Source organism: Grammomys surdaster, unplaced genomic scaffold, assembly GCF_004785775.1.
Source record: "Grammomys surdaster isolate TR1022 unplaced genomic scaffold, NIH_TR_1.0 125940, whole genome shotgun sequence".
In the NCBI taxonomy this organism is placed as follows: Eukaryota; Metazoa; Chordata; class Mammalia; order Rodentia; family Muridae; genus Grammomys; species Grammomys surdaster.
The window spans coordinates 975,038-984,505 of NW_021620762.1; positions in this window are offsets into that span (position 1 = coordinate 975,038).

A 9,468-nucleotide genomic window follows, 5' to 3' on the forward strand; every position below is an offset into this window, starting at 1 on the left:
ATTTCTCATGACGTGCTTGCTTAGCCTGCTTTCTTATAGAACCCAGGACCAGACGCCCCTGGACTGACCACCGTTGCCTGCTCAGTACCTCAGTTTTTTCTTCTACTGTTCTCTCTCCATGCAGCTCGGCAATGGGCACATGACCAGAACTAGGCACTCACAATATGCTGGGCCCTTCCCCATCAGTCACTAACTAAGACAATGCTCTACAGTTGGATCTTATGGGGGCATTTTCTTACGGAGTTCCCTCTTCTCTGAGTACTGTAGTTTATGTTGACATATCTAGCCAGCATACATAACAAAAAAAGGCAAATTGGACATATTGAGGATGATGTATATGGCCGTTAGTATTTATGATTCCACCCTCTACTGCCCATAGTCTCTCCAACCTCTTGGCCCTCCCTGCTTCTGGGGTGGTTCTGTCTGTATAGTATCTCATGCCAGTGGCAGTGTCCAGCTATAGGCCAAGCTTACACTGGAGATGTCTGACTTCTAACCCCTGCCCCCAAGGAAAGGTTGAGGAACTCTCTCAAGCAACTCCCAAACTTGGGAATACCAGGGGCTAAGAGAGACCAGAACCCACATGCTTCCCAGAATGCCCCTCTGAAAGATGGCCGTGCTGCGGGTGTGTGATCACAAACAGGTTGAGAAGCCCTGCAGCAATAGGACCGTGCAGTCAGATCAACGCAGGCCACTGCACCGTATAAATTAACACATTCTGAGTAGTCTAAAATCAACGATCCGACAGAACAATACGGTCTTTACTCCTGAATCTCCCCAGGCCCTTTCTCTCTCCTCTTTGCTATTCTATGAAAAGTAGATTTGGGACCATCTTGTCACGTGGAGCAGACACATGCTGTTTAACTCCAAGAGGGTACTACTGGGAGTCTCATGGTGGGCCTTAGCAAACCTTCGAGCCTCTAGGGACCCTTGGGTTCATTGAAGATGAATGATCTCATCAGTCTGGTGGGACTAGAGGTGGACACCACCATGTCTGGCTTAGGATATGGCTTGAGTGATTGTGTGTGTGTGTGTGTGCGTGTGTGTGTGTGTGTGTGTGTGTGTGTGTGTGTGTATGCAATGCTTTGGGCATTGTTGCCTCAAGCTGGGGGAAAGCAAATACTGCCTTTGTCTTGTTGTCTCTGTTGCTGGCTAGCAAAAATTTGACTGTTAGGATGCTTGGAGCCTTGTCTCTTTGTGTAGCTATAACAAAATATCTGAGACTTGGAAGTTTATTAGTTTTTTTTCTTTTTTTCTTTTTACATTTAGTGTGGGGACATGTACATTCATATAGTCGTGTGGAGGGCAAAGTTCAGCTCAAAGAAGTCAGTTCTCTCTTTCCACCATATAGGTTGTGGGGACATCAGGCTTGTATGGGACGTCAGGCTTGGTGGCCAGGGCCTTTACCTGCTGAGCTGTCTCACTGGCCTGATATTGACACTGAAGTTTATAAACTACAAACATATCATCCCACCAAGCTGGAGACTTTGAAGTCCAGGATCAAGAAACTGGCCAAGAGAGGCGCTCTCATGACTGAGTTTTCCTCCAAGACCCCCCCTCTTGGTACAACCATACTGGATGCCGCTTTCCCTCTGAACTGGCCACAGTTGCCTGCTCAGCACCTCAGCTTCTCTTCTGTTCTGTCTCCACACAGCTCAGCAATGGGCACATGACCAGAACAGGCCAGCAGAACAGGCCAGCAGAACAGGCCAGCAGAACAGGCACCTTTTGTAGGTCCAGGTCTGGGATCAAAATCTAAGCCGCTCCATCCTGGGGCCATTCCTAGAGTTGGCTGGGGCCATCTTGTCACCACTGTGGAAAGCCTGCCAGAGGGAAGAGGCAAGGGTCAGGGAAGCAGAGGAGATTTAGATTTCCAGTACATCCTTGGCTAACCTGGACCCAACTGTGCCTGAGGCTCAGGGATAATCCTGTGTTTTGTCACGTGGACTGCTAGAACAACCCCTTTAATTGCTTAATCCAGTTTTAATTGGCCTTCACAATACAGTGCTGAGAGAGAAAGCTGGGAGCTGGTCTTGAGCAACTCACCCAGTCTGGGCCTCAAAAAGTATAGGCAACAGCAATACTTAATATCTAATGACTTAAGGTGCTAATTAGAGGCTGGCCCAGGGAAGCCTGGTTGGGTGAGCTTGGTTGTTGTGGTGGAGGGAGTGTTTTGTGGGAGTTGGGTTAGAGAGGGGTGGCTTCGCCACACATGTAGACTCACTAATTCAGTGTGTGTCATCAAGGGACGTTCTAAGTCCATAGACAGCCAGCCTTAGCTGGGCTGATGGAGAAAAGCCCAGAACATTTCAGATAACAGAGATGGTTTGGGGCTGTGTAGGGAGAACCACCATCCACTCCTGTGGGCACATCTGAGGCACCTCTGTGAGTGTGGACCGAGCATAGAGCCAGCAGCCTAGTGACAGGACGCTCCCATGGGGCTGTAGTGCAGGCCCCCTCCCTGAATATGCCATGCCATACAGGACTCCAGACTGGCTGACTGGAGATTGTGGCCGTTGATGGCGTGAGCTTCTGTGGTGATTATGTCTGCATGCTGAGGGAACACAAGGCCTTGAGGAAATGGGTGGAGATGTGCCCTCAACAAGCTGGGTGTGGAAGCAGACTCCCCCTGTTGGGAGATCTACAGCATCTACCCAACAATTCCAGAAGGAATGGAGACTCAGGGGGCCTCACCAGGTCAAGGTGCAACTTTCCCAGGGCATACTGATTTCAATGTACCCCATGCTTGGCAGCTTAAAGTGGGTATCACTATGTATTACCTGTGGTTTCTGTGGGTCACCAGGCAGCTGATGTCCTCTAGGCTGAATTCATCAGAAGACCTGACTAGGACCCCAGGATCTGCTTCTGAGGTGGCTCGATCCATACTACAGGCTGGGGGTGGGGTGGGGGTGGGGGTCTTAGCTCCTCTTCATGTGGCTTGGACTTCTCTTAGTCAGGGTTTATATTCCTGCACAAACATCATGACCAAGAAGCAAGTTGGGGAGGAAAGGGTTTATTCAGCTTACACTTCCACTTTGCTGTTCATCACCAAAGGAAGTCAGGACTGGAACTCAAGCAGGTCAGGAAGCAGGAGCTGATGCAGAGGCCATGGAGGAATGTTTCCTTACCAGCTTGCTTCTCCTGGCTTGCTTTTTTATAGAACGCAGGACCACCAGCTCAGGAATGGCACCACCCAAAATGGGCCCTCCCACCCTTGATCATTAATTGAGAAAATGTCTTACAGCTGGATCTCACGGAGGCATTCTCTCAACTGAAGCTCCTTTCTCTGTGATAACACTAGGTTGTGTCAGGTTGACATAAAACCAGCCGGTACAACTTCCTCTGGGGGTGAGGACTGTGAACCGACTTTGTAGCTGAGGTTGGACTTAGATTTCAGAACCTCCTGTATCTACCTCTCTGGTGCGGATTATAAGTGTGTTCTGGGTCGCCAGGCTCATGCAGCGCAGAGGACCGCGCCCAGGGTTTCATGCCTGCTAAGCAAACACTTCCCAGCCATGTGACCTATTATTTTAGCACAGTAACAATATTATTAAAACAGAACATGCAGGCATCTGCCGTGGTGCCTGTGGTGTGTCTGCAGGGACACAGAGAGCAGGTTGCTGAGGCCCTGATGTTCCCACAGTCCCTGACCTGGGCAGGGTGATTTCCATAAGGATAGATGCTGGGACCCTAGACTTCAACACCCAGGAACCTTGAATTTAGTCTGTGACAGCCCCTTGGGGCACCTGCCCCATGGACTCTAGGCAGGGAGCCAGATACCAACTGTCCCTGTCACAGTCACATAGAGGACATCGCAGCCACAGACTAGCCACAAAGAAGGCAGGGTGTACTCACACCGCTATGCTCTTCAATGCAGGCTACCAACATACTAGACCTGGCCCCGGTAGAGATACTTGCCCATGTGTATACACACATGCACGCACATGCACACCTACACTAATGCACAGCACAGTTCAGCACAACACAGGGGTCCTCCTGACCCCTAAGAGCCTCCATCTCTTCCTAGCTTTCCTCTTCAGCCCTCCCTACCCAGCTCTAGTGACGCAAACATGGGTACCCAGGCTCTGGGCAGGCCAGGCTGGGACCTGTCCCAAAGACTGCATGGAAACAGGAGACCGAAGAATGCAGTGGGCAGCTTGGCAGAGACACAGACGGAGCTGTCTGGCTTCCAGTAACTTGCCCGCCCTGCCTGACCTCGCCCACCGGTCGTAGCCTTGGCCAATAGATACTGGCCTCAGGCTCCAGCCCCCAGAAGTGCCCGGCTGAACTACGTGCACAGCTGCTGCAGGCCCTCAGGTCACCGCCCTTGTCCCCAGTGGGTAGGACAGGGAACTGGATCCCTGTCCTCCCAGGGACATGCCGGGAAGGGGTATCTTCGGCTTCCCTTCCTGGAAGCCCACTGGCTCCTGTCCCGAGGGGCCCAGCCCGCCTTCCCCCAAGACTGATTCCCCTGGGAGACGGTAGAGCCCTGGGAAACTCTGCTGGGCTCACCTGACCCTGACTCCATGGCTAACCTGGACATGAGGCCACCTCCTCTCCCTTCCCTGCCCACTGAGATGGAGGTGGGCTCCTCATGGAGATGCCCATGAACCATGGCCAAAGTGTGCCCTGCCCCCATTCCACTCTAACTGAAGAGATTTCAAGATGGGCCTCTGCTTGCCAGAGGAGACAAAAGCCAACAGATGGGACAGAACATCCTATAAACAGGTCAGGCCACATCTGAGAAGGACGGGCTTAGAAGCCCTGGGGCCAGAAAAGTCTGGGGGTGGGGAGAGACAGCACCCATCAGAAAAGTCTGGGAGGGAGAGACAGCACCCATCTGTGGGGCTATTGTGGGAAGTGGGGTGTAAGGTGGGGCGGGGGTAGGAGAGACAGGTAGAGACAGAGTCGGTGGCAGGAAGAAGGGGAAGGGGCACCTGGAGCTGGGGGTAGCCTCGGCCTCAGTAAGGAGTAAACTCAGAAGCAACAAATGTGACACAGGCCGGGGTGATGTGGGGCCAGGCCCTACTTCATTTCCTGCCTCTGAGAAGGTGTTTGGCTTGTCCTTATTCATTAAACAAGCCCATGAGGCCAGGCAGTTAGCTCATACCTATAATTCCTGGTATGAGGGAGGCAGAGTGGGTGATCTGAGAGTGTTCCAGGCTAGCCAGGAGTCAGACCCTGTCAGAAAGTCTGTGGTTCACTTGACAAAGCATCCTAAAGACAGCAATGAAAAAAGGCTCTGAAGGGAGAGATTCTGAAAGCTCTACCATCTGCCGGGGTGGGAAACTGTTAGTGTGCTCTGTTCTACATATGGTTGTAGAGAAATAAGCATGTGTATGTCTGTGTGTTAAATCACATGAAACCATTTACTAACAGAAAATAATACATGCAGTCCTGCTCACACAGTGACCACAGAGACCTCAGTTCCTGCTCACAAGGTGACCACAGAGACCTCTCAGTTCCTGCAGGTGAGATCAGAGCGGACTGGGGTGACAGCACCTAAGAGAGCAAGAAGTCTGAGGACTCACTGGGCTCCTGGTCCAGGGTCTTGGTCCTGTTTCCTCCTGAGACCCAGAGTTTGACATGTGGGGAGTGATGCCCAGCTCCTTGAACTTCTGATCACATCGTGAACAGCCAACATGGTGGATTATAGTGGGGAGAATCATGAGCAGTCAACATGGCAGCTGGTGGGGAGGATCATGAGCAGTCAACATGGCAGCTGGTGGGGAGGATCATGAGCAGTCAACATGGCAGCTGGTGGGGAGGATCATGAGCAGTCAACATGGCAGCTGGTGGGGAGGACCATGAGCAGTCAACATGGCAGCTGATGGGAGGACCATGAGCAGTCAACATGGCAGCTGGTGGGTGTTAGTATTCTGTCTAAACTCCATCTCCACAGTTACCTGGCAATAGCCAGGTATGCTCCTCCCCACAGTTACCTGGCAACAGCCAGGTAGGCGTGTTCACTATAAAAGGGGCTGCTTGCCTCCTCCTCTGTCTCTTGCTCTCTTGCCTCTAGCTTCTCTCTGTCCCCTTGCCCCTCCCCCTTCCCTTCCCCCTCTCTCCACGTGGTCATGGCCCGCCTCTACTTCTCTTCTTCCTCTCTCTCTCTCTCTCTCTCTCTCTCTCTCTCTCTCTCTCTCTCTTTCTCTCTCTGTCTCTACTACCCTACTACCCTCCTGGCTCTCCTCCCCATGCCCTGAATAAACTCTATTCTAAGCTATACCAGTGTGTGACTGGTCCCTCAGGGAGAAGAGATGCCTCGGCATGGGCCCGCTGAGACATCCCCTTCCCCCATACCTCTCCACATACCCACAGGACATAATCTTTTTATCTCTTTATCTTTTTATAAACACATCAGTGGGGAGGACCATGAGCAGCCAAATGGTGGCAGGTTGGGAGGACCATGAGCAGTTAACATGGCAGCTGGTGGGGAGGACCATGAGCAGTCAACATGATGGCAGGTAGGGAGGACCCTCTTTGGGAAACTTTCACCTCCATCCTACCAGTCACTCAGCAGGTGGTTTTCTTACCAGAAAGATTGGTGACAAGGACAAAGGATTCATCAAAAGTCACAAAAATGTGGTGTAGGGTTGTGGGCCCAGCGCTCAGGGAGGCAGGATGCAGGAAGTTTGACCTTGTTTATCCCATGCCATTGCAGGATGGGTGTTGGGCAGTAAGGAAGCCCCGGGACACTGCTCCAGGGTGGGAAAGTGCAGCCTGAGGCGCAGGACAGCTGGAGATGGCTTGGGAGTCCTTGGGCCTGTGAAGAGGCTGGGACATTGAGGCTCCCAGACTCCTGGACACCTAGGCGCCTCTGGAAGTCTCAGAAAAGCTGAGAACAGAATCTGGAATTTGTGCCCTCAGGCTGGATCTAGCCTGCGGAGGACAGGTAGAAGGCGCCTGGGATGACTCCTTGGCTTGACAGCTGTAGGCAGGTTTGGTGGCCGTTGTGGCTGGGAGCGTAGAGGGGCCTTCTACAGGAGACTAGATGGCTGTTCTATAGGCAAGGCTTTCTCCGTGGCTCCCCATAGCAGATCCAGATGGAAAGAGGCAGTCCGTGGTTTTAAAGCATTTATTGTCACGGTAGATATGTAAAACCATACTCCCTTTTCTCAGGGTGGGCCTGAGATTAGATACTTTTTGCAGGGAGGGAAGGAAAGCTTATTGGCTAAACCCTCCAGGCCTTTAGGTCTCTCATTAAAACGGAGATCTGTCTTGAGCCTACGTGACCTGTGGTCACGTCTCTTTTCCTATTGTCTTGGTCTGAGATGTTAGGGCTGCGTGTGGAGGGGATTGGGGCATTGCCCTCATGTGACTGATGGCCACAAATCTATGAGGGGCTACAGCTAGTGACAGGGGCCTGGTGCCTGGGAGAAGGCAAAGCTCTTACTGTCCCTTTAGGGTCCCCGGGGCTTCTAGCCCTAGCTCAACCGAGGACCAGGTTATCTCTCACGATCCATTGCCCCACAATGTTGCATATGCCAAATGCATCCTCTCCTTTGGTCACTGATTGGTCATTAGTCTTGCGTTCTGAGACATGGTATACTCCAGTTTGGCCTGGAACTCGCTATGTAGACCAGGCTGGCCTTGAGCTCACAGAGATTCATCTGACTCTGCCTCCTATGCCAGGATTAAAGATATTCCCTGCCCTTCTTTGTTTAATATTTGCTGTTCTGAAAAATATCCTAAAGAAATGGGCCCGGAGACCCATGGTTCTCAACCTGTGGGTCGGGACCCCTCAGGGGGTCAAACGACCCTTTCACAGGGGTTCCATATCAGATATCCTGTATATCAGATGTTTACATTCTGATTCATGATAGCAGCAGATTTATAGTTAGGAAGTAGCAACAAAAGTAATTTTATGGTTGAGGGGGAGTATCACTGTAACATGAAGAACTACATTAAAGGTTCACAGCACCAGGAGGGCAGGGAACTACTCCTAGGGAACGATGGCTCAGTGGTTAAGAGCACTGACTGCTCTTCCAAAGGACCCAGGTTCAACTTCCAGCAACTACATAGCAGCTCATAACTGTCTGTAACTCCAAAATCTGACACCCTTGCACAGTACAAACATACATGAAGGGAAAACACAAATGCACATTAAATAGAAATAAGTTAATTTTTAAAAAGGAAAAAATTCCATTGCTATAGACAAAGAAAAATAATTCTTCAATAGTAACAAGATGAAGTTGGGGTCTGGGAATGCAGTGTGGATGTAGTGTTTGTTTACCGTGTCTGAAGCCCCAGGTTCCGACACCAGCACCGCATGAATGTGGCAGTGCATGCCCGTAAGCTCTGTGCACTGGAGGTGGAGGCGGGACCTTCATCTTGAGTGCACAGTTATCCATCGTGAGTTCGAGGCCAGCCTGGGTTTTGTGAGATTCCAACTCAAAGCAATAACAATAGCCAGTAAATAAGATCTCTCTCTCTCTCTCTCTCTCTCTCTCTCTCTCTCTCTCTCTCTCTGTATTTATAAGTTAGGGCCATTTTTTTTAACACAAGCACCTTAAGAAATCAAGGGCGTGGGCTGTACCCCAGCACTCACAGATGTCCCTGCAGAACGGAGCTGGGAGCCCCAGGGTGAGCAGGAAAAGTCGGCTAAGGGAGCAAAGCCCAGGTGGAGAGGGTCTGAGGCGTCGGTCTGAGGAGTGTGGGTGTAGAGAGTTGGTGCAAGAAGGAGGGGCTGCCAGCAGATACATGGGCGTCCTGAAGTGAGGACCAGCCTAGGATTGGGGTGTAGCTGGAACAATGGCAGTAGGCAAGGGTTGCCATGGTTCTGCATAACCCAGGGCCAGGGGAAAGCATGGGTTAGCACCACTCCCAACCAGGAGCCGGGAAATAAACTGGAGGCCAACCAACTGCCTGAGCTGTTAGCGTGTTAAAAGATTCTCTTGGAAGAGTTAGGTAGTACACTTGTAATCCCAGCTCTCCTGAGCCTGAGGCAGGAGGATCAGAGTTCACTACCAGCTCAGGATCCACTGTGAGTTCCAAGCCTGGCTAGGCTAACCTTAGTGACCAGAATGGAGGAAAGAAAACCAGAGGAGGAAGGGCGTGACAAATGGGGCAGGCCATGAGCTGCTGACTTCAGGTTCTCCTGGGAAGGGGTCAAGAACAAGAGGATTTGGGGTCTACATAGATGTCAGGATGAGTTGTTCTCCCAAGTGAACAACACCACAGGAAGAGGGGGAGAGGGAAAGGCACTACTGACACCAGCTAGGCTGGACGCAGCTGGCTGCTGGGGCTGTGACAGCCAGTTCTAGGTCTCTACCACCTCAGCAATCAAGGCTCTAGCACACAATGCAGTGAGGATGAAGTCTGAGGGATTCCTGTGGGGAAGGAGAGTTGGGACAGGGCTTTGGGCTTTGTCAACATCTGCTACCCTGCCTGGGTCTTCCTGCCTCAGAGCTTCCTGTCAAGTTGCTCAGGAGACACACATGGCGCACACGCACACACACACACACA